The following is a 26,167-nucleotide window of genomic DNA, read 5'->3' on the forward strand; positions in this document are numbered from 1 at the left end:
TTTAAAAAATTAATTTTTTTTCTACCTTTTAGATCCTTCCAAATAAGAGAAAAAAGTTTTTTTTTTAAAGATTAAAAAAAAAAAGATGACACAAATTTGAAAAAAATTCATTAAAGATAAAAAATCTATATATATAACTTATTTAGTTGTTGCCAAACAGAGGTTGGTTAACATTGTCTCTTTTTATTTTTTGCGGCGTCTTGATTCTCATACCCCCTCTCTTAACCCATTTGGCTTCACAGCTCCAACGGCTTCCTCCATGCCCAAACAACTTGGAGAGCTTCTCCAAGAGCAACAAGAGCCTTTTATCCTTGAGCTCTACCTGTTTGAGAAAGGGCATCTGAGAAACAACTTCAATTTAGAGACCAACTTTCATTGCTGCTTTGGCAATCCAAGCAGCTTCTTGAAGAGGTCAGCTAGCTGGGGTGGTCTAAGCAAGAGAAGAAAAGCTATTCCAAGCTGTTCCAAGATTGTAAAACTTCTGTGTTTAACAAGATTGTATCCATTACTAATGTGCTTTATTATATAGATTTGGTATTTTTTTTTCTTTTTATTATAGATTTAGTATACAATAACTTTAATTTATGTTTTTTGTTTAGTGTTTATAATTTTTTTTTACTTGCTCTTATATTTTGATTTGTAATATTAGTGAACATTATAAATCTGATATGTGTTTATTAATTTGCATTAAGATTAGGGGAGTTGTTATTCTATTTGAATTTTGTAGAGCATGTAATACAACCAAAATTGTTACAGTTTCTTTAAGAAGAAAAATATTTCAATATATTTTTATAACAACATTTTAATCTTAATATTATTTACACCGTGCCTTTAGGCACGGGCATACGCTAGTTATATTATAAGAGATAAGGCAATCAGTATAAAGCATATTATATTATATTATATTATATTATATTATATATATATATATAATACGTCGGGGACAGTCGGGCCAGGGCTGGGGATTTGGCACTTATCATCGTCCTCGGCCTGAAATTAATCGGGGAATAATTTTTGAATACCATCTCCGTCCCGTTGAGGATATTTTTCGAAGAAAAACCGTTCAAATTGGGATCGGGGGATCGAGTCGCTATCGGGCCGGTTTTAAATTGCCATCCCTAGTGACAAAAACACATTTTTTAGTAAACACCTTTTTTTATCTATTTTTTGCGTTGTATTTATTTTTTTACATCAGTAATTATAGGTATCCAAAATTTTATTCAGAAATACAATATCTAGATTCAATTCTTATAGGGTAGGATCCATATTTAGAAATAATCTAGATCGGACTGTGTTTTTGAGTAGGTCTTATTGGATTAGAAAAGTAATTTTAAAACAATGGATCAAATATGAAGAATTGACAAAAGATGATAAAATAATTTTAATTTTAATTTTAATTTTTTTGTGTTTAGTGATTTATAGGGGGAAAAAAAAAATTAGGTCCTCACCTAAAAAGTAAGAATTTTGACAAATTTTTAAAATTAATCACTGAAGGCAAAAGAAAATCAATTATTTATTTGTTTATTTATTTTGAAGAATTTACGGATAGCTCTCATATACAAAGTTTAAAATCCATCCAGTTTCAAAATAAAACACTTGTACCAATTAGTTCTACATATTTTTAATTGTTACTAAATTTTTTTAATATATATATTTTTAAATTTAAAGATGTTACATTCCACCACCATCAGACTTCAGCCATTACTGGAGGCTCGTCGGATTATTCAACATTACTGGAAAGTCGCTGGAGTATCACCAAGTGTTCTGAACGTCATTGGAAGTAACAGGAGTATCCAGAACGTTCGCTGGATATCAAGAACATCATCGGAGACTCACGGAATGTCCAAAATATTGTCAAAAAAAAAGAATAAATGGAAAAGTTAGAACCAAAAATATAGTAACATGTACTAAATATTGATAAATTGAAAGAAAAAAAAAATATAACAATAACAAACAATAATAATGGGAAAAAAATATGATATTTTTTAACTTTTGTAGGGTTTAAGCAAATAATCTTCAATATTAATTAAATTAAAAAACAAACTTTGAAATTTTAAAATTGTTACAGTTTCAAAAAATAATTCTATTAAGCATTTATCCTTATTAATCAAATTGAAAAACATGTAATGAAATTATAAAATTTTACAATTTTAAAGCATGTTACGAAAGTGCAAAATTTTATAATTTTAAAAAATGATTCATTTTAGCACTAAAAAAAACCAAAATTGGAAAATTTTATAGTTTTCACTGCTTGTAACTAAAATTCGAAAACAATTTGTTTACAATTTGAAAATTTTCTCCATTAAAATAGGAAAAGAGAAGTGCATAGTAGAGAAAAAGTAGAAACTGAGAGATTGAAAGAGAGAGAGAGAGACACAATATAGAGAGAGGATTGTATTATGGCAACTATTTTTTATTTAGATCTAGCCAGATTTGATATAGATATGAGTAGATCTATATTAGATTTGAGTAGATCTACTTATTTTATTCATTGAAAATTCATCTCATTTGTTGTCAGTGTTGATGGTGGTCGTCAGTGATTGTATATTAGCAAAAGAAAGAAAAGAAGAAAGGCTAGTTGTCGCCGATCGTCAGATATCAAAAAGAGAAAGAGAAAAAGAAGAAGGCAATGAAAGTGTAGAGAAAAGAGAAAAATGTGCACTGAGAGTACACAGAAAGTTGTTGGACTAAATAAAATTTTCCTCTCTTAAGTAGGACTTGCGGGTAATTTGCCCATTTATTTTCCACATTTGTCATTCAATTGCAATTAAGTGGGCTTCTCGGTCTCATTTGTATACAAAATTATGTGGGCCCATAAGCCCATCACTATTATTGCGGGCTTGGGTTTTGGTTTTTTTTTGGATCAGGGGCTTTGGCTTCTCTGATATGGTACGTCACAACCTACCATATTAGAATGATGCCAATTATATGATTACCTCTTGCAAGAAATCAGCGGTTCCTTTTCTCTCTGGGCATTTGAATCCACAACTCTCAAAGAACTCAATTACGTTTTCTCGTGGGCCTTGATAGACAATCTGACCCTTCGATAAGAGTATGATATCATCAAATAGATCGAACGTCTCAGGAGCAGGCTGGAGTAGGGACATCAGGACCGTGGCCTCGGTGAGGTGCACAATCTGCTGCAAACACTCACAATCTGAAATGTTGTGGAGCTGTCTAGGCCCGTTGATATCTCATCCATGAATAGTGTCTTAGTAGGCCTAACTATCATCTCTCCTGCAGTAAATTAGAATTAATGTATAGGGAAAGAGAGAGAGAAACAATTATGTATGTATTGATGTTAATTGATGTAATGTAATTGTTCAGTGGCTCCTTTATATAGGAGAAGGTTACAGACAATACATGTTTGAGCTCATGATGGAAAGTGAAGCACTAGCACCGAAAGGCACCGAAAGGGAGGCTCACTATCCACTAATATATTATATACTCTAACATCCCCCCCCTCAAACTCAAGGAGGATAGGTACAAACCGACTTGAGTTTGGAAAGGAACAAAACGTGAAAATAAACTAATACATAAATAAAAGAGGATAGTAGACACTGTATGGTCGTGTCAGACCGTTGGTGAAGACACTGTATGGTTGTGTCAGACCGTTGTAGGAGCTAACCGGAATCAATGTCGGGACAGTTTATGGGGTCATGTCGGACCGTTGTAGAAGCTGACCGGAATCAATGTCGGGACAGTTTACGGGGTCAGGCCGGACCGTTGTAGATGACACTATAGGATTGTGTATATAAGTTGCTCAAAAGATATACATGTATATATATATATCGAGCCCTCAAAAGTCGCGCCCTCAAAAGGAGCGCCCACTGCATCAAAAGCCGTGCCCGACAGAAATCGTCGAGCGGCGAGCCATCAAAAGTTGCGCCGGACACGCGGCGATGCACGTGATTGACAGAGCGTCGTGTCGTCCGCGTCGTCATTGTCTATATAAACCGAGGCGGAGGCTGTGCAAACCAAACAAGTCTGAAACCGCTGAACATCTTCGTTCTGAAACACTCTGCAACCAACCCATGCTGACATTACCAGTTTGAAATCGCTGCTGCTCGGAAACACTCAACAACCCAAAACATGGCCTCTTTTTCCCGTGGTTTGCTCACTCTCTTTCCAGACCTCAACGAGTCCACAAGAGAGATAACTGGTGCGGTTGCCCTTGAACCTCAACCAAGCGCCCCTGGTTTTGCTCTGTTGACCTTTCCTATGCGGTCTGTGGAGCAAATAATGGCAGCGCAATCAGATATTGAGGCCAATTAGTATACATTGAAGTCATGTGTGGAGATCATGACGGCAGTCACAAACTTGTCGCACCGGCTTCAGAGTAGGACAAATGAGGTGCAGCAGTTAAACGCCCAACTGGCTCTGCTCCAGCGCATGTATAAGGATGCGCAAGCAGAGATATGCGTGCTAAAAGCGGAAAACAAGGAGCTGAAGCGGAAGGCCACCGTTATGTTCCGATTTGGAGGTCCGCCATATGCTGCAGTGGAGGAGCAGAGGGGGAGGGAACAGGCTCGACGGCATGGGAAACACGGAGGCAACACCGTCAAGGGCCGTCCAGGACGGAGGCAAGAAGAAGAGACCGGCGGCAGAGTAGAGTTTTTGTTTGTGATCGGGTTTGATCCCGACAAGAAGAAATGACAGTTTTTTTTTTTTTTTTGTTTTTTGTAACTCTCTGGTGAGAATGCGATGGAAGTAGATTCCTGAGATGAATAAAACAAGGTTTGGTGTGCAAAGCTATATGGTATGAATGGAATTTGAAAAAGATTAAAAATAATGTGAAAGAAAAATAAAGAAAGAGATAATAAGAATATATTTGAAATCAAAACGAAAGATTGGGAAAATAAGGAAAGTGGTTCATGTGGTTTCGGGGCCCACGGTTTTGTTAAATCCAGGAATGGTGTTTGTGGTGGTTGTGGTTGGTGGTTTTGGTTTGTGTTTTGTTTTTGTTTTGTTTTGTTTTTGTTTTTGTTTTTTTTTTTGGTTTTTGTTTTTTTTTTTTTGGAATGGAAAAGGGAAGATAAAATAAAAGAAATAAAGGTAAAGTGGGGGTAGTGGGAATTAGGAGGAGTTTGCAGGAAGAATACAATCTATTATATATTATATATATATATAATAGATGGTCATAGGCAATTCGGTGGGTGGGCAAACAATGATGAAAGATAGATGGTTGGAAGTTGAAAGAGTAAACAAATATGAAGATATGATGAGGGGTGGGTGGCACAAGTTGTATTGATATATTTTATGATTGTTTTGCATGGTCTCACTTGAACAACACGCACCCATCTGACCCCAAGAGAGAGAGAGAGAGACCCGAGATGGGTTTGATATATTTTATTATTGTTTTGCATGGTCTCACCTGAACATTTGCATGGTCTCACCTGAACACCACTCACTCATGGTCTCACTTGACAAAAATGATGAAAGCTATGCAAAACCCGCGCTTGAAACAGAAGTGGTGTATTGAGAGAACCGCGAGAAAAGACGAGAAAATGGAAATAATAAATGCATCAAACAGTTTCCATTAGATGTGATGATCATCAGTCGGAGATTGCAAGGCCGGTGGTGCTTGTGGATTCGCAAGAGTCCGCAATCCGAATGGTCCCCCACCTGCAATGCACTCTCTTTCACGATGTTAATAGTGAGGGCTCCATGTTTAGAGAGTCGGTGGTGTTGTGACCAACTGGGCTTTGGTGTCCATGAACCATAACACACAGTCTTGTATGGCTAAGGTGGTTGTGAGCTCTTGAAGGAGGACTGGTCCAAGAAAGAGGTCTTGGTCAGATCCAATTTTGGGTCTTGGGCTTGGAGGAGAGATAAGAAGTGAGGGTTGTTGCCATTGTTGAGAGATCTGCAGCGTGTATGGAAGCACAAAGAGGCTGAAGTACATAATTGAAATTGGCAAGGTTGATCTGAACAAGGCTTGTGCCTTCATTGTGATGGAAGTCATGCAGAAACAGTTGAGAGATGAGAGGTCCGGCGGGCGGCCAAGGCGAGGCTGCCGCCCGCCGGTGAAACGAAAATACTAGGTTCTCAACTTTGCTCTGATACCATATTAGAATTAATGTATAGGGAAAGAGAGAGAGAAACAATTATGTATGTATTGATGTTAATTAATGTAATGTAATTGTTCAGTGGCTCCTTTATATAGGAGAAGGTTACAGACAATACATGTTTGAGCTCATGATGGAAAGTGAAGCACTAGCACCGAAAGGCACCGAAAGGGAGGCTCATTATCTACTAATATATTATATACTTTAACACAGTAACCCAAGCCCATTCATTAATATGTTTTTGTGCTCCCAATATTTTTTTTTAATTATTTGGTTGGAGGGAAATAAGGAAGGGAAATTGCATTTGAAATGGTAAGACTGGAAAAGTACAAACTCGGTGGATCAACTTGTAACTTAATTGAATTAGAAGTTGAATAATAACAAAACTTGTTAAATTGTCAAAATTCATACTAAATTATAAAAATGTCAAAATTTAAAAACCATCTTATACACGACGTACTTGTAGGAGGTTTAAAAAAGAAAAAGAAAAAGTGAAATTCATCGATAAATATCTTCTTCTTTATCTTTTTATTTTTATGTTTTGTGGTTTTCCTAGATAGTGAAAGATGCTTGAAGGTGCAATTCTTAATTTTCTCATGTCACAGTTCAGGAATGACGAGTGAATAAAAGATGTGATGAACACACACTCTTATTCATTAAAATAACATAATAAACTTTATTTAAAGTGTGATGAATTTCATTTAAAATGAAATTTTTTAATACTTTAACTAATGAAAAGATTTGTTTTTGTTCACACAAAAATTAAACTCACTTTATCAATAATGACTTCTTGTTAATTTTTTTTTAACAGAAAAAAAGGATGCTCTGTAGGGTATCATAACATCTGTAGAGGTATCATAGGATCTGTGGGCTCTGACCTCGGAATAACTGGTTGTCGGTCAAATTTAATTCAATTCAAAAGAAGGGACCCATCACTGAAATAAGAGAAGAATGCATTAATCCCTAACATAGAAGGTAGAGTTACAATTAGAATACAACATAATCAATTTCACTGTTTAAAAAATAGATCACTAATTATGACTCCTAAAAATCAAACCTTGCTCAACTATGTAAAAGGAGACTACTTTTCCACTCCACGACCACCGGTATGGATTGAAGACTTGAATTGGAAAAAGTCAAATTCTTTCATTAAACATGTGTGATGTCAACAAAATAGTTGTTAGAATAGGTGCCCTTTGGGTCGTGTTGTGCTGCGGTGGGAATGGACCTATTTGCCAAAGCCTTTAGTTTCTTTCTTTTTTTTTTTGTTTTTGTTTTGTTTTGTTTTTGTTTTGGTATAAAAAGATTAAAAAAGAAATTAAAAAAAATTAACTTTTAATATATTTCTCAAAATAAGCTAAAGTAGTTAATTGTTGCAGAAAATATAGTACTCTTACAATTTTTTTTTTTTGGGGGGAGGGGGGGATGATTTTGACAACAAATAATTGAATAACCTTTTATTAGGTCTTAGAATTAATAAATTAAGACGAGTCTCTCTTTTGGGATGAGAATAAGTAGTAGTACTAGTAGCATGATATGCATGGTCTCCACGAGGGGGGTTGGTGGGTCAACTCTAGGAATTGGTCAATATAATTCATTTCTATTCCCCTTTGAATTTTGATGCTGCGAAAAGCATACTTTACTCATCTATATTTATCTTGGTTGGTGGTGGGTTGTTTTCTTGTTAATAACAATAAGGAAAATGACAAAAAAAAATACGTATAGAAAATAAAATGTATAATTCATTAAATTTGGGTCACTCACTTCTGCTTCATTTAGTTGTGGCTAAAACGTTAGTTTATTAGCTAAAAAAATTATTTGGTATATATAAAAAAAAAAATTCTCACTTTAATCACTTTAAAAAAAATATTAAAAAAGTCAAAAAGTTAAAAATATGCCAAACAAAATTAGGATTTTCAGTATAAATTTTTTTTTATAGCCAATAAACTAGCTTTTTAGCTAATTTTAAAAAAACCTTAATATTTTATGTTTTTTTTAATGCATTTTTTGTGTCGCTAATTGTTCTCTTTGTTAGCAATGGTGACACCATCCTACTGATATCACGGGCCAACAAAAAATTAAAATGGGATTAGGTGTACACCAAACTCTAATCGATTGACAATACTGTTATGTGATAATCCATTTTTTTCTTCATGACAATTATGGAAAAGAGGAAATCAACCAACCTGTTGTTACTCTCTTTTTCTGTCCTCCTGATATTCCTCTCATCATTTCATCCCCAACAATAGTGTCTTGGCACACATCCAGTCCAAGAATCTGTATTAATTCAGTTAACATAAATAAATAAATAAATAAATAAATAAATTACATATTAGGAAAAAAAAAACATTTGAATAGGTAAATTCTATAATTTTAATATTTAAAAAACAGTTGTTCACCAACCAAAGTCTTAAAAAAAAAACAAAGAATCCATTAGTCTCTCAATTTATCCATCAACCACCCACATTGTAGGTAAGCAGAGATCTTTGACGGAGATGTGTTTTACTAAACAACTCAATGCATGAGAGTAGGGTTGGTGATGACTTTGTCAACACTCTCTAATTAACTAAATAAAAAGCCAGATAGAGAACTTAAAATAGTAATTTTACGTGTACAAAACTCGGTCACATCACATAATTGGATGTGTTCGACGGTTTAATTTTGTGCACGTCTTTTTTTCAATTTAAAATGATGGCATGCTGGTTTATGAGTTGTGAAGCATAATGGCCCGTTTAGTAGAGTTGTGGGAAAGTGATTATACCTGATAACTTAACAGCTTATAACTTATAACTGTGAATATAAGCTGATTTTTGACTTATAAATTAAGCTTCTCCTCCCCAACTCAAAGAATAAGTTGATTTTTGACTTACAAAAAGCTATAAGCTGTATTGTTAAGCTGAATTAAACCCATCAAAATAACTTAAATTAAGCTAAAAACTGAAATAAGTTGAAAATAACCCCTACCAAACAGAGCCAATTTTATGTTCAGCTTCGTACACGTATCTTTTTTCCAACTTAACAGGATGGCATACTAGTCTATGAGCTAGGATGCAAAATTCTGTATCCAATTTTGTGTACAGATCTTTTTTCAAACTCAACAAGATGGCATGCTAGTCTATGAGTTATGAAGTAGTATTCTAGTTCTGTGCACGTATCTTTTTTGAGGTTGTATGCAAAGGGTAAAATAGTAAATGAAGTGTTCAACTTACCCTAAGAGTGTAGTCAGTAATGAGGCTGCTCTCAACTCCTTGTATTGCAGTTGCCTGATATATGTATTTGAGAAAAAAAAAAGCATTACAATCAAAACGCAATTATTTGCATATAACTATACAATTAATGACAATTGGAAAAAACAAATATCCAGTCAAACCATTTTGTAATCTTGCGAAATTACCTTCATGAAAAGATCGACCTCACCCTCCGTAAAAATACCTGCAGCTTTCTCCCTTCTTGCAAGCTCAGTTAGGAGATCTATAATTTGATTAATCAACAATCAAATACAGAATCAAAACTAAATGTTTTACTTAAAAAAATAAAATAAATTGAAATTAGGTTTAAGAATTGATTGATTAAGCACCGTATCGAGTCCCGACTCCCTGGCACCTTGCAGAGAAATCTAGGGTTTGTTTGACAGTCATTTCACCCATATAAACATCATTCTAGCTAATGTATGCAGATGTCTTTTGCAGTACAAATTCTTTAAGTTTGTGTTCATTATAAGTGACTTCTCCGTTACCTCTTACATTATATTCCCTTTCATAATTAATTACTAAGATTGTTAATTAAATTTTAAAGTTACATACATTAGTAGTACAATTTTGTTACAAACACAAAATCAGACAAATAAAATTTTATAAAATTTATTAGTAAATTCACTTTTGAAAAATCTTATACATCGGTGCCCCCATATGGGGTCATGGAAACTTGGAACTGACCTTTAAGTTTGGGTCCAACTTTGCAGCCAGTGCCAACAATAGGGTTGTTTTCCCAGAAGAAGGTGGGCCTAACAGAAGTGTCATCCTATACCATAAATAATCAAGATCATTACTATATGATTAGTATTATTAAAAAAAATCATACTTAATAATGTGACATTGATACATTAATATTTTTAAAATTATAAATTAAAATGACAGATTTTTTTTGATTTACAATAAATTAGAAATGGAATATATTCAAGAAAAGTGCACTTTGGTGATTTTAAATTGTAGGTATTTTTCTGGTTATTGTTTGTTTGGTATGTAAAATTGTTGAATGTTAATAAATCGTATTATGTATAAATTTTTTTACATAAATTTTGTTTGTATAATAGCATATCCTAAATAGTGCAACAAGTAAAAAGTATTTATTTATCAGTTTTCTTTACATAAACAATGTCATGTCGGCATAGCCAAAAACAAATTGAGAGCAGCTGTATTATTCAGCAGACATTTTTGCGCGGTTTGGTGTAGATTCTAAGTCGAAATTATAGATTCGGAAAATGTTTGGTAACTTGAATTTATATGATTTAAATATATTAAACGATGTCATTTTAACATATTCGAGCTATTCAAGTCATGAATTTTCGAGCCACTTAGCATTACTGTTATAGATTTTATGTTTGGCATGTCGGTTTTGGATTAAAATTCATAAAAAGATAAAATAGATTAAAAGGTTAACAAGATAAAATATCACAAGCAAATCATAATCATTTCATTTTTTTCTTACAAAAGTAAAAAAAGTCAAAAAGTTTATCTCAAACGAGACTTTTTAACCCCAAACTAAGATAGTCAAAAAGCTAAAAAGTCAACCCACATCCCAAACGAAAGCTGAATATGTATTCTAATAATGTAGTTAAAGTATTTGTTAAAGTGTGTTATGTAAGAATAATATATATATATATATATACATACATATATATATATAAATTAAAAAAAAAAAAGAGTCATTAAACTCAACCCACCCTTTCCATTTCTCTCTCATCTGACTCTATCCTCCATGTTAGCTTAAGTAATCAATTAGAGAGCAATTTTGTACCTAATTTTTATTAATTGACATGCTCGGTTGTATGACACTAATCAGTGGATTAGCAAACCCAATCGAGATTAGGGTGTGTGTCCTGTCATGTTAGGTCGTGTTATGTTAAATTCATGTTAAAATTATATCAATATTAATTTTATCCGTTTATTATTTTGTGTTATTATATTATGTCATTTTCGGTTTGTGTTTGATTTTTATCGTGTTAATGTGTCATGTGAAAAAAATTTCACTATTAACTAAAAGGGTAAATTACAAACACACCCTTGAAATTTACTTAAATTATAAATTACTCCATGTGGTTCTGGAAATTACATTATGCCTCTTAAGGTTTTTAATTTCATAATAAATAGTTTATTTTATTAATAAATCATCAAGTTAATTAACAGTTTTTAATAATGTTAAAATTTTATTTCAATTAATAATTCAGATAATTTTATTATTGTATAAGTAAACAGTTAGAAATTTTACTTTTTCAGTTAATTATGTTAAATAAAATTTTTTTACAGGGAGATATTTGTAATTTTCCAAATCATAAGGGACAATTCGTATTTTAAGCAAACCTTAAGAGGTGTATTTATAATTTACCCTAACTAAAAATATTTGAAAAATCTAGAAATTCCCTAGATGTTGATTTGTGATTATGTATCAATTTTAAGCAGTATATATAACAATCTCAATCAAACAATCAAGAAAAATCGACACAACGATTTTACGTAGAAAAATCACAATTGGACACTTCCAATTGTGATAAAAAACCATGGGCAATAGCCACAAAACAATCCACTAAGAAGATATAAAGGAATTACACAGGTATATTCTCAATTACCTAGCGAATCCACGCCTGAATTGAACCAACCTCTATGTGCCTCTTCCAACCCCGTATTCACCTCGGAATTGTCTTGACGATGAGCCACTTCGGAATCTACCAAAGTTTCAGGCTCGAATTCTTCAGAATCCACTGAAGAACAACTTTTTCTTTTGTGTAGAACAAACAAATAATCCTTTGATGTATACTCTTTAAACCATGAGTTGAATACTCAATCGAAACATCAAAGAAAACTAGCAAAATATCCCTAGATATAAACCCTAAAACCCAAGAAGAAGATCTAGAGAAGTAATCCTAAAATCTGACAAAAACCCGTACTTATAGAAATCTGAATCGCGATGCTCGATCGAGCGAAGACTCTCTCGCTCGAGCGAGGAACCAAAAACGCGTGTTTTCCATAAACGGCTTCGCTCGAGCCACGCACTCTTTGCTCGAGCATACGTTCATCTCTTTCAGGTTTTTTGCTAGACGCAGCCTTCGCTCGAGTGAGCACTCCTTCGCTCGAGCGAGCAAGGGCGGACATGCAACTTTGAATGCAATTTTGTATATTGCTTCCGGGCGCTGCCCTTCGACCCCGCCGTGGCGCTGCCCCGGACCCGCCAAAGGGCGCTGCCCCCTGGACCCCCGCGAGCTGACCGGGCAGCTCGATCCTCGTCATAATCAGCGAAGTGGCAATCTTGAAAGTATTAACATCACAAACTTCTTTGCAAAGCATAATTTGGGTTGGATTCGCATCTAAAAACTCATAACCTCACTGAAATATAAAGTGCAAAAACAATTACAACTCAAATGAGTTTTGTCAAACGGGATTGCCAACAATAAAAACCTAACAATATCAAATACATGAAAAAAATTTGAAAATTTCTTCACAAGTTAAATTTAATGAAACTAATATCTATTAAATGAAATCATTTATAAAATATTTAATTTCAACTTAATTGTATTTTCTTAATTTATAAAAATTATATTTTATTATTATATTTTTTACTAGATTAACTCAAATAATAGACAAAAAAATACATTAAGTTCAATTAAAAGTAAAAACAAACCCTATATTAAACTTAAAATCTCATTTTACATATTTTTTAATAAATTTGATGTAATTACATAAGACATTAGAAAATGTCATGATACTCTTTAGTGGAAATAAAATAAAAATGTGTAACTAATTTTTCATTATACAGGTTATTCGTATTAATTTCGTGTTATACAGATTTGACACTAACTCGACCTGTTTAATATTCGTGTTATCTGGTCGTGTCATACATGTATTCGTGTTAAGAAATGATCAACTCTAATCTATTAATTTTGTATACGGTTCGAGTCGTATTATCATGTCTTATTACAAATTCTCACTCTTGCTGGTGATGCTTTTACAAGTCAAACATCTACTATTATTTTTAAAATTTTATACAAATCATTAACACGTCATCATGAACATGTATTCTTGCATAAACATTTTGTTTACCAATTATTTTTTATAAAAATATATAATTATCATAAAATATTATTAACATTATTGGAGACAAATTAATTTAATGAATTTAATTACCTTGATGGTTTTATCATCCCAGAGGCATCTTTAAGAATAGTGAGTTTTGTAGCCTCAGCCAATTGGATCCCAACACAACTCAAAGCCGACTCGGCCATGTTTCGGGCTGTATTTGCAAGGGTTGGAAGAGCTCGGTTACCAATGTAGCAATCGGCTTGGATGGTTAAGTGCTCAAACCGAACTTCTACTGTTGGAAGGTTGATCCCTACCCTGCAATCACAAAGTAAAATACTAATTTAGTAGCCATTTGTTTTTACATATACAGAATTCGATCACAGAATCAAATATAATAATATGAGATGAGACAGATACATATGTAAGACAGTCGTGTTGTTTTAACTAGATTTTGTGCACTTATAATTTTTATTTAGTAGTTGTAATCAAGGACAAAGTTAAAGGGTAGAAAATTTTAATTTGTGAGTTCACATGAGCCAAACTCCCCAAGTTAAAATATGAATATATAATTAGTTTGATGAATAATTAATCAGATACCTAAGTTTTGTTTTGCTATGGTTAAAAAAGTTATTTTTCATTCAAACTTTTTCTCTTTTGTAATTTTCTTAAAAGAAATTAGTGTCATAAGTTTTTCTCTTTTCAAGTCTTTCTAGGCTAAGAAATTTTAAAATTTTAAAAAAATATAAAATCAAAACCAGTGACAAAAAAGCAGAAAATAATAAACTTTTTTTTGCCTTTATTTATTTATATTTGTTTATATCATTAGTAGGTGACCCATGCGATGCACGGAAATTTTGTTTTTAAAATAAAAAATTAATTTTAAATCTTAATACTTTACGTGTAGAAAATTTTAATAATTAAAAGCTGAACACAAATAGATTTGTTAATGATTGATGAAAATTTTTGTTACTGTATGTTATTCTATATAAAATAGGTTCTTAAAAATAATTTCATTCAAAGTTAAAAAAAAAGAAAGTATATTACTTGAAATCAAATCCTCATTTGTGTTAATCAAATTTATCAAAAATGATCAATATATATATATATATTTGAAAAAAATATATACAATTGAAAATTTTATAATATACAAATTAAACTTGATTATTACTCAGTGTATTATTTTGATTATTAATTGAAAATGTCTTTACTAAAATTTCTTATGTTTTTGGTTATATTTAAAGTGGTGCATTGGGTCTTTAATTATACTACAAGTGGTATTTGATTATGATATATTATAATATTTTTATATGACAATATTTAAAGGTGGGTTGACTTAAAGGTCGGATTAAGATCATAAGAGTTATTCACATTTATGAAAATTATAAATTTAAATCATAAACAGTGTTCTCAAAGGGAATCAAGTATAAAATCTCTATAACTTTAATAATTTCAATTCTCAAATGATTTCTGATTAATTACATGATACATCATAATAATTACAAAATTTTTATTTTAGCCTAATTATTTTTGCATATCTTTTATGGAATAGCTCATGAATATACATTATCAGTAATACTATAAATTTAAAATTTTTATTTAAAAATTATTCAAGAAACATCAATAGGTGCATTCAATATACACAATCATTTTCAATGAATCATTATTCTTTAGAATAATACTCCACACTAATTATTAGTTGACATTTGTCAATTTATCTTCTACAAAACTAACAAAAAAAAAGAATTGAGTTCTATTATTTTAATCAATCAATATCAAATTGTACGTTACACGTGTATGTAAATCACTTCTAGAAATATGGTGTTTGACATAAAATCACAATAAAGTTAATTTTAATTAATAGAATAATATTTTACATTATGATATGTGTTACAACAGAATAATATTAATTTTAATTTAAAATAAAATTTTAATTTTAATTATTTATTTTAACAATTTTAACCTTATCGTTCTATAAAAATATTACTGGAATACTTATATATAATAGATTTAGTTAAATTATTTGTTTATTTTGATAATTTTAGTTTTATTGTGTTATAAAAGTGTAATTATCATATAATAATTTTATTTGATATATATTAAATTAATTATGTAGAGTATTGATTTTTTCTTTAATATTCTTTTGAATTATTCATATATATTGTAAACGGGTATACAAAATTTAAATTAATATAGATGTTTTGTAATAAATAATTTCATGTTAAATAAAAAATAAAAGAAATAAACAAATTAATTTGATCCGTGCAATTTATATAATTAAGCACATTCTGTTTTATTTATTTATTTGTATATGGAGATAATTTTTTTTTTCAAATATCAGAATAATTAAATTAAAATATAAACTATATAATAGAAATCTAACAAATTTTAGTCCATCTTTTCATCTTTTTATCTTTTTTGGGTCACATCAATCAACATCTCCTCTCTACTTTTCTACACATTTTTTTTTTTATAAAAAGTCAAAAAGTGCACTTATTTAGGACATACCAAATTCATGATGAAAAATATAGGGAAAATAAGTATTTATCAAATAGAGCCCATATAAATTTAGGTATTATAATTGAAATTTATGAGTTTTTTTTTATTTTTTATTTTTTTTTTATCGAGAAAAGCCGCAACTACAAAGAATTGAGCTAAAGACATCCAACAAAAGCCATAGGAGGTTGGGACACCCAATGAACAGGCAAAGCATCTCGCAAACAAGCTGAAGCCATCCAATGAGCAGCTCTGTTCTGGATTCTGGGGCACCATTTAAAAGCCAAACCCCCGCTATTAGCCATGAACCGAATATCATTCATCACGGCACAAATGTCCCACGGAGGAACCCCTTCAGACACACAAAGCTGAATGACAGTTTTGCAATCACTCTCTACCTTCACAGTGGCACGATGAAGGGCACGGGCCATAATACACGCAAGTCTCACAGCAGATGTTTCACCTTGTAAGGTAGTTGTCAATCGAATTTTTGCAGCGATGCCATCCACCAGATTGCCCTTATCATCCCTAAGGAAAACTGCAATAGCTCCCCTCCCTCTGGTCAAATTAGTTGCCGAATCACAGGTAAGTTTTCATATCCCTCTTGGAGGAGGAACCCATTGAGGCACTGGACACTGTGCCCCTGTTGCGGTTTCCGTAGAGGCTGAGTCCTCCACGCATGCTGCCAAAAACTCAGCTTCCTCCCTTTTAGCCTTAGCAATTACTGCAATAGGATCCCCTAGGAAGTGATTGAAGAGGTATTCATTTCGTGCCTTCCAAATGCACCAGGCCACCCAAACCACAGAGCAAAGCGTTTTCCAGCCCTCGCTAGCAGTACCCAAGGATACAAATAGTTTGCCAAAACAAGACCGAATCGTTCCCAAATCAAGATCGTCACAACGGAAGTCTAACTCGCTGCCAAACCAGGCTCTTTTAGCCCATTTACATCCGAATAAAAGGTGTTCTACCGACTCCACCACTGATAAACACACAGGGCAGTCGACAGAGTGGGCACAACGCCTACACCAGAGATTTTGTTTGGTTGCCAAGGTATTATGATAAATCCACCATAAAAAGTGTTTGAGTTTTGAAGGCAAATTTAAACTCCAAGCAAACTTCCATTCCTTCGCAGACTAGTCTGTTGAAGAGCCAGGTAAATTAATCCGAATATGTGCTTGCTTCACTGCTTCTTGGTACACCGATTTCACTGTGTAGTAGCCCTTTGAATCATGGTGCCACACCAGAGTGTCTGTAACAAGCCCGCGGGGGACCTCGCTACAGCTCGGACTCGATTTGTAGTCACGGTTCTTAATCTGAACCAAAGAGTCCAAATCTGGCAAATCGTTTTGAGAAAACTGATTTTTGAAAGAAGTGTCAAACATGGACTGCTTTGCCAGATACATAGTCGCCACCTAAATGTTTTTTTAATGGGAAATTTAGGAAACCCTGACTCGGTGCCAAAAGGCCACGTGTCCGTCATCACCAAAGTTGCCTCGGCTCGGGAACTTGGGTACGATTGGGGAAGGTCACTTCGTGAGCACCCCCGCTCGCCCGATCAAAGATCGGCCTCTACTAACCATGATATCTATTTTTGAAAACTTTGTGTGTTCTTATTCCGGTTATTAGCCTAGGTTACTATGTGATGCGCACAGCATATAAGTATAGACTGAGTTGCCTGAATTGGAACAAGACATTTCATGTTTGTTTTTGAAAGATGGTTTGCTACTCGCAAGTAGGCTTAAAATGCAGATTTTGCCACCCTCGGGTGGGCTTAGAAAAGATGGTTTTGCCACTATCTAGTGGGCTTAAAACAAATATTTGATGAATTGTCCCAATCCAAACAACCCAACCTTCACCCACAGGCATTCAGGCAGTTATATCACATAAGCATATAGCCTCATGGTAAGCATGCTATTCATGACAGTCACTCACACGCATGCAAGGATGCTAAAGCATAAAACATACCGAGTACTCCAAGCCAAAATAGAAACTCATTAGAAATCATGCATGAATCCTAAGTATACAGAAATGCCTAATGTAACACATGCAAAAATGCAACTATAGCAGGCTCGGCTATTCTAAGATGACATATGAAATGCTACAATTATCATGTATTCAATTTGGAATTGAAAGTACAATGCAGTTAGTATGATGCGCCGAGCCCGGTGCATGCAATACAGATGAATGATGCAAACATGCTGTCATACTGTATGCTAATTGAAATATGCACTAATCTAACCATCATAAGCAGATAAATAAAAGGGAAGAAAGACGTGGGGTTGGAAGACATACATCACACTCACGCACACTTATTACAACATTGCCCTCGCGCAGAGGGTCCGAATAAATATACAGTCTCGAATAAAAGAATATTACAGTCCAAATATTACAGTCCAAATAATATACAAATTCCTAATTAATTAACAAATTAACTAAGAAAATAAATAAACTGGCATGCAAGCCAGAGACTGCCTTGACTCCATTCCGAATGATGAATGATGCATGCCCAGGTTGCCTTTGCGCGGAAATCCATGACGATGCCCCAATTAGCCTCTGTTTAGCAGTTATTCTTGAAACACGTGCCAAGTCCCGAAAAGTTGCTGATTCTTCATTTTGCTGCAACAGAGAGCAGGAAAGGGGCATAGCAATGTATTTTCACAGATATATGCATGCCTCGATCCTCGTGCCACCAATCACGCATATCGATGCATGATGGCCGAGGAGTCGAATTGCACAATTTAATATGGGATGAATGCATATGAAAACACAACAAGACCTAACTCCATCATGGATGATCCGGAATGTCGGTGACTAGGGAATTGAGACACGTTCCGTCACTCGGAGTACAAAACGCACCTCGTTTCCCGTGCCCGGGCTAACTCCTATTCCGAACACAATGCAATATGCATGATATGCATGAAATGCAACTAAGATACAATCCTAATATACACAATGCTATGAAAATGAGATGCCTCGAAATGCGTGCACACGAGCACGCAAACCGAGAAAATAACATACGCAATGCAATATGGCTAAAATGGCATATAGAATGCAACATGGACTTATACTAACATGAGAGAGCCTCAGCCACACTCACATAAAAGGCCGATGGATGAAAAAGAAGTGCCTCGAAATGCGTGCACACGGGCACGCAAACCGAGGCAATGGCATATGCAATGCAATGGCATGGAAATGGCATATAGAATGCAACATGGACTTATACTAACATGAGAGAGCCTCAGCCACACTCACATAAGAGGCCGATAGATGAAAATGAAGTGCCTCGAAATGCGTGCACACGGGCACGCAAACCAAGGCAATGGCATACGCAATGCAATGGCATGGAAATGACATGCAAACATGCTAATGGATTTTCAGCAATGAAAAGTGGGGGAAAACAGCCCCGAAATGAGGCGAAAACACACCCGATGCAGGGAATAGTCCCGAAATATGAATTTTGGCACCCGAAATGGCCTATAGCTATACCAAACATACAAAATTGGCACATGCAATGAATAGACAGAAGCAAGGCAGCCCCTAAATATGCACTTTTCCAGTTTATAGCATGGCCAAACAGCAAACCAAGACAGGGCAAAACTAGCATGCAAGAAATGGCCCTAAACATGAGATTATGAAGCAACTCACATCTGCTCTCCTCAAACAGGTTAGGGCCCTTCAACAAAGTTGAAGAGGGGCCCAAAATATGATGTTTTCCAGAACTGTAAAAACCCCAAAAACAAACACAGGTGTGGCTGCACTCCCATGCAAGAAAAAGGGCCAAAAGGTGGCCAAAGAGGCAAGTGGTATATGTACAGCCCAAACTGAAAAATTCCCTTCTACAACATTGAAGAGGGACAAAAAATAAGCATATTTACAGAACTGTAAAAACCCAAAAACAGAATAAAAACATGCTAGAAATGCAATGCAAAATGAGGCTCAAAAAGAGGCTATAACATGAAGTATGCAAAGCATTCACCAAACAGCCAAAGACCCTTAATGAAACATGTTAAGAAGGTCAAAATAAGACTATTTCTAGGCCTGTAAAAAGACCAAAAATAGAAGCATGATAGGCTGCCAAAGCATGCAAGAAAAGGGGACCAAAGAGGGATATTGAAGCAAGTGCAATATGGAGGGCTCAAACAGAGTTGAGCCCTTAATGAAACAAGAAAATGAGCTCAAAAAAATGGCCTTTTCAGTTTTGGTCGGAGCTCAAATCAATAAGCATGTATGGCTTACAAAAGGTGCAAGAAATGGACCAAAAAGTGTGAAATGCTACTCACCCTTGAAGACCAATGCTTTTGTTGCTTCTTGGACCAACTTTGATGACTTTAAGCTGCTGGAATTCCTCCCCTTGCTGCTGGAATGGAGTGGTGATGGTAGAGCTTGAAGATGATGAAGAAATGGAGCCCAAAACTTGAAGGAAATGGGGTGATATGTATGTATATGCTCCAAATAATCCTTGTAACCCCTTTTCTTGAGTTGGGAGGCCAGCAAAAAATGCAAGAGAGGGAGAGAAGACTCTAGGCCAAAGTGGAGGGAATTGAGGCCTTTTGTTCCCCCACAAAATATCCCCCGGATATAGATATTTTCTGGGGGAAACAGCTGTACAGCTGTAAAGTGTGCAGAGAGAGGAACATGGTCGGCCCATTATTGGGCTTGCATGTGGCTGGCCGGCCACCTCCCCTAGCCGGCCGGCCAAGGGTCAAAAAGGCCAAGTTGCTTTAATGGCCGGCCACCATATATTGGTGGCCTCCCAGGTCTCCTCTTCACAATCCTGTGGTTCGAATTTGGAAACTCTAAAACAGGAGAGAGATCAAGCCATTTTGAGGAGGGGTTCAAAAGGTTCAAATGGAATTAATGGCCGGCCATAAACTTTTAGGGTCCTCTCATGTGTGTACATCACAAATATGTGGTTCAAAGTTCAAGAAAGTGGCCCAAGGGTGTTCAACATTGGCTCGGAAGGAGGGGTTCAAAAGGGTCAAGAAACATTAGTGGCCGGCCATGAACTTTTAGGGTCCTCCCATGTGTGTACATCACAAATATGTGGTTTGGGTTTGAAGAAAATGGCTCCAAGGTGTTCAACATTGGCCTGGAAGTGCGAAAAACGGGTGTCGGAGGGCGAAAATGGAACATAACTGGTCGCCAAGATAATTGCTGGCCTCCCACCCTCCAGTGACCTCTCTGGTGATGAAACAGAGGCACTTGCCAAAAATGAACAAAAACTGATGCAAAACGAATGCTTGGGGGCCAAAATGCGCAGTTTGGGGTCCCGAAAATGGGCTGTTAAGCACCGAAAGTGGCATTCGGCCACAAAGTGGGTTTCTCAGACCCCAGTGTCCCTCAAAAGGGAGTAAATAGGAGGTATGCCAAAAACCGGGGCAAACGGAGATGGTTAGGCGGTCCCGAACCGAGGCACACGGCCAACGATTCTGAAAAACCGGAAACCAGACTCCGAAATGGGCAAAATGGCCTACGGCCATGAAATGTAGCCTACGGACATTGAGAGATGGTCTACGGGACCTCTCCCTTCCCTCAGGAAAAGAAACAGAGAAAACCGAGTCTGGTTCGCAAACCGAGGCAAGGCACAGAAGAGGGTTCGGAAGTCCGGAGGCAGGGCTCGCAGCCGCGACTCTGAAACTTCTGAACGAGCACATTATGTAATATCACCAAGTGCTCAACTGGTGATGTCTGAGTCTCAAGGTTGGTCAAAAATGGGGTGTCTACGTGTCATTTCCTTCCATCAGCGCAACCGGAATAGAGAGGATGGCATCACACTCCATATCAGTAACCAAAGTTTGAAGTTTAGCCTCATCCCACGATTGTCGAGCGAGATCAATCACCTCACTGACCGTCTGCACTGCTGTCGCATTAGGCCTGGCCATTTGCACTTTAAACCCCCGATTGGAAGGGATCCATCGATCCTCCCAAAAATTAATCGATCAGCCATTCAAAACTTACCACCGAAGCCCTCCGTTAAGAACTTCTCTACCCTGTAGCAGACTTGCCCAGGCCCATGAGGGTCGCGAACCCCTAGCTGCATGAAAAAAATTCCGAGTTGAGGCAGTAAATTCCTTTAATAATTTGTGCAAATAAGGAATCCGGATATTTGAGTAATCTCCAGTCTTGGTGGGTAAGGAGTGCTCTATTAAAGGCCCGAAAGTCTCGGAATCCCAAACCACCATTGTTCTTGTTCAGACATAACCGACTCCAACTGGTTCAATGAATGCCCTCCTCCTCTGGATCACTCTTCCACTAGAAATTTCTGATGTAGGAGCTCATCTTATTGCAAAGCTTGTTGGGAAAAAAGAAACATGCCATTGCATAGGTAGGCAATGCCTGGGCCACAGCTTTAATAAGGACTTCATGACTCGCTTGGGAGAGTAACTTAGCCATCCACCTTTGCAACTTGGATAAAACTTTTTCACATAAAAAATTGAAGGCTTCCGCCTTAGAGCGGCCCCAGCAAGAAGGCAACCCCAGATATCTCGCATTTGCCTTTATTTTTGGAATCCTTAGGAACTCACTGATCTCTGCTTGCTGAGAGGGGGAGATATTGCCAGAGAATTGCACCCTCGATTTATCAAAATTCACTGATTGTCCTGAAGCATCCCTGTATAGTTGCAACAATCGGCCAACCTCCTGACACTCTGCAATTGTGGCCTTAAAAACTAACACTGCATCATCCGAAAAAAATAGGTGCAAGAGGGTGGGGCAGCCCCTTTAAATTCTTAGGCCAGAAAGTCTTTCCTCTTTCACGCTTCGGGCAATCATTTTGGAAAAGACATCCATAACAAGAATAAACAAATATGGAGATAAGGGATCCCCCTGCCGTAAACCCCTGGACGGGAAAAAGCTTGTCTGTTTAGCCCCATTGACTATAACTAAAAAGGATACTGTAGTAACGCATTCCATTACCCGCTGTACCCATTTGGAATGGAACCTCATTTTGTCCAACAAAGCTCGCAAAAAGCCCCAATGCACACGGTCATATGCTTTGTTGAAATCGACTTTGAGTGCCAGGTCCTCCACTTTCCCTTTTCGAAGTTTCAAGGCATGAAACGCCTCATGGGCCACAATTATGTTATCCTGTATCAACCTTCCCGACACAAAGGCCGACTGATTATGTGTGATGACCGTCCTTAAAATTCCCTTTAATCTGTTAGCAAGAATTTTAGTAATGACTTTCAAGCTAAAATTGCAAAGATTGATTGGTCGAAAGTGCAATAATATTTCAGGAGCCAGAACTTTAGGAATCAGGACCAAATTCGTATGATTAAGCTCTTTTAGCAAATGACCCCCCCGAAAAAGGCTTCTCATTGCTTGACACACTGATAGCCCTACGATATTCCAATGCTGATGATAGAAATAACCAGGAATTCCATTCGGCCCAGGAGCTTTTAAAGAACCCAGCTGAAAAAACCGCTGACTTAACTTCCTCATCCATTACCTCCCTAATCAACTGAGAATTCATGTTATCGGTAATGACCCTTTCTACCACCTCTAAAGCAGCATCAGGGCTGCCCCCGCCATTTCTAGAAAAAAGGTTCGAAAAATATTCAAACAAGTGCGCATTAATTTTAGAATCAGTAGAGAGTAATCTGCTAGTTTCGTCCTTTAATTGCATAATCTGATTTCGTTGACACCGTTGATTGATGGTCGCATGAAAGAAGGCTGAATTGCGATCACCAAAATTAAGCCACCGAATGATCGCTGATGCAAAAACATCTCCTCTCTTTCCATGACCAGTTCTAGTTCTTGAAATAAATACTTCTGAAGGACCTCATTGTCCGGTGAGTAATTTTGGCCTTGGACCCGTGCAATCTGCTCTCGATGGATGTCTATTTGCCTTTTGCCATTTCCAAATTCCTGACCACTCCATGCCCATAACCTTCGTTGACATCTTTTTAAGCGCTGGACAAGTTAAAACATATGAGAGCCTGATTGGTGATGATCCCATGCAGGCTGCACATATGTAAATGGAAAATGCATGTTGATGAGGCTTTTTTTTTTAAAATTTATTTATTTAAAAAGTAAACATTTAGAATGTGTCACATAAGAAAGGGAAAAACATTACTTATATATATATATATATATATGATATGATATGATATGATGATTAGGGACTTCTAGTTTATAAATAGAAATTAAAAGTGAATTCTTTTTAAAAAAAATAAAATAAAATAATAGCTAAAAAAAATCAACCAAAAATTTAGGGGTTGTTTGGGATGAACTATATAAGTACATTTTTTGACCTTGTGGATAAAAAAGTAGAGGAAAAAAAGATGATTATTAGGGATAATGTTTTGACTTTTTACGAAAAAATGTATATTAAAATATTGTATAAAAAATAACAAAATTATCAAATTACCCCTAATGCCCCTTATGCGTGTACTGACAATGATTGTTTAGGAAGCCAATTAGCTGTGTTGCTTTGAAGTTGTGTGGTGGACTAGACGGTGCTGTTCGGCCTGTGAGGTCCCGCTACGGGTCTCGTTTTAATAATCTGAACTGTTCAATGTGTAGAACTCTTCGAGTATTATAAACTTGTAAAAAATCAAGTTGATCGGATATCGATAGTTATCTCATTGGATCAGTTTTTTGTCAATCGTTAATTTGTTCACCATCTATTTTTTTTTAATACAAAACTGATTTGATCATATAGCTATCAATATCCTATCAACATGATTTTTTACAGGCATATAGTACTCGACGAGTTCTACACATTGCACGGTTCAAATTATCAAAACAGGACCCGTGATGGACCCTCATGGGCTGAACAGTATCGTCTTGTGTAAATTTTTTGTGCACCGCTTGTGTAAATTTGTACCATCACTTCATAGTGTACCATCACTACAGTGGCCACAGTTGGCTTGTACTTTCTTCCTGTGTAAATTTGTTGTTTTTATTTTTTTTTTGAATAGTGATAACTTTTTGACTTTTTTAATAACTTTTTGACCTTTCATCTTTTATAGAATATGCCAAACAAGCACTTGCAATGCAATTACCAAATCAATCCTTAAGTTTTTTTTGATTGGCAAAAGACAACTTAAGTGATCGTCTCGCGACCATCCGTCTTCACCTTGCCACTGTCATCTAAGTAGATCTGGTTATAGAGGAGGAGGAGTCACAACCCAGGTGTGAAGAGATGTATATCTGTGTGGGTTTTCGTAGCTTAGATCCGCGTTGTGTGATTTTCGATCTTCGTCGTCGGATCTATAATCTTTCTACCCTTTTTGTGATTTGCTTAGTCTCAGTCTCAGTGTTTGTTTGCGGTAAAGAAACAGAGCCTTGCCTCTACTCTCGTGGCTCTCAGATCCATGTTATGTGAGCTTCGATTTTTGTTTGCCAGATCTTGCAAGGTCAAGTATAGAGTTTGTGGTCTCAGAATAGGGGATCTGTAGTGCAGTTCTCGGCTATGGGATGGAGAAAAGAGTAATGTTGTTTTATTCTCACCCCTGAAACACGATGGAGAGAAGATCTCGAGAGGGTGGAGATAGTGGATGTTGGAATCCAGTTCTGAGAAGGAAAGAAGGCTGCAATAATGGTGTTAGAAATGATGGATTATTCACTATTTTTGTGGATAACATCCCTGAATTAATGGATCCAAAGAGTCTATATATCTTGTTCAACAAATTTGGGACAATTAAGGATGTGTTCATCCCGGCGAAGAGAAGGATAGCAATATGTACAAGATTCGGGTTTATTAGATTTGATTGCTTGGTAGCTACAAATTTGGCTGTTCAAAAGGCAAATGGTTTGTGGTATGAGGATAAGAAGCTAAATGTTAAAAATGTAGTTTTCATCAAGCCTCAACTCAGACAACAAAGGCTGGAATTAGGTAAATCTATGAAGTTGGATTTATAATGGTGATTTAAACAAGTAAAAAGAGGTTGGAGGTCAGAAATCTTACGTTGAAGTAGTAAAAAGAGAAGCTACTGATAGGAAGGATTATTTAACTGTAAAAGCTTTTGAGTTAGAAAATGAATGGCTCTCTGTGAGTTTCATAGTGATGCTAAAAAATGTCTTCTCTTTTCTGTATTTAGAGAAGAATTTCTCAAGAAATGTTTGGACGATATATTAGTTAGAAAAAAGGAAGGTGGAAATGCAATCCTAACCTTCAAGTCTACACAAGTTATGAAGGAGGAGTGTGATCAATTGAAGGGGTGGATTTATGATTGGTGTGATTTAATAACAAAATGGAGAACAGAGAAGAATCTTGAACAAGAGAGATGTGTTTGGTTGTGCTGTTATGGAGTTCCATTTAATGTATGGAATGTTGACACATTCAAAAGCATTGGTAGCTTATGGAGTGAG

At 35.6% G+C, this 26,167-nt stretch overlaps 1 pseudogene across 1 annotated transcript in view; it reads right to left on the bottom strand.

Moving 5' to 3' along the window:
• The window catches only part of LOC114295491 (ABC transporter G family member 35-like), a 56,824-nt pseudogene that overhangs the window by 18,564 nt on the left and 12,093 nt on the right, over nt 1-26,167 (bottom strand). The window contains exons 2-8 of the transcript XR_014356168.1: nt 13,466-13,675; nt 10,000-10,088; nt 9,646-9,804; nt 9,463-9,539; nt 9,278-9,331; nt 8,255-8,345; nt 2,937-3,237 (exon numbers count right to left, since the gene is read on the bottom strand). The product of XR_014356168.1 is annotated as an ABC transporter G family member 35-like (transcript). The remainder of the gene's footprint in view (nt 1-2,936; nt 3,238-8,254; nt 8,346-9,277; nt 9,332-9,462; nt 9,540-9,645; nt 9,805-9,999; nt 10,089-13,465; nt 13,676-26,167) is intronic.

Source organism: Camellia sinensis, chromosome 15 (genome assembly GCF_055761805.1).
Source record: "Camellia sinensis isolate YWXY chromosome 15, ASM5576180v1, whole genome shotgun sequence".
In the NCBI taxonomy this organism is placed as follows: Eukaryota; Viridiplantae; Streptophyta; class Magnoliopsida; order Ericales; family Theaceae; genus Camellia; species Camellia sinensis.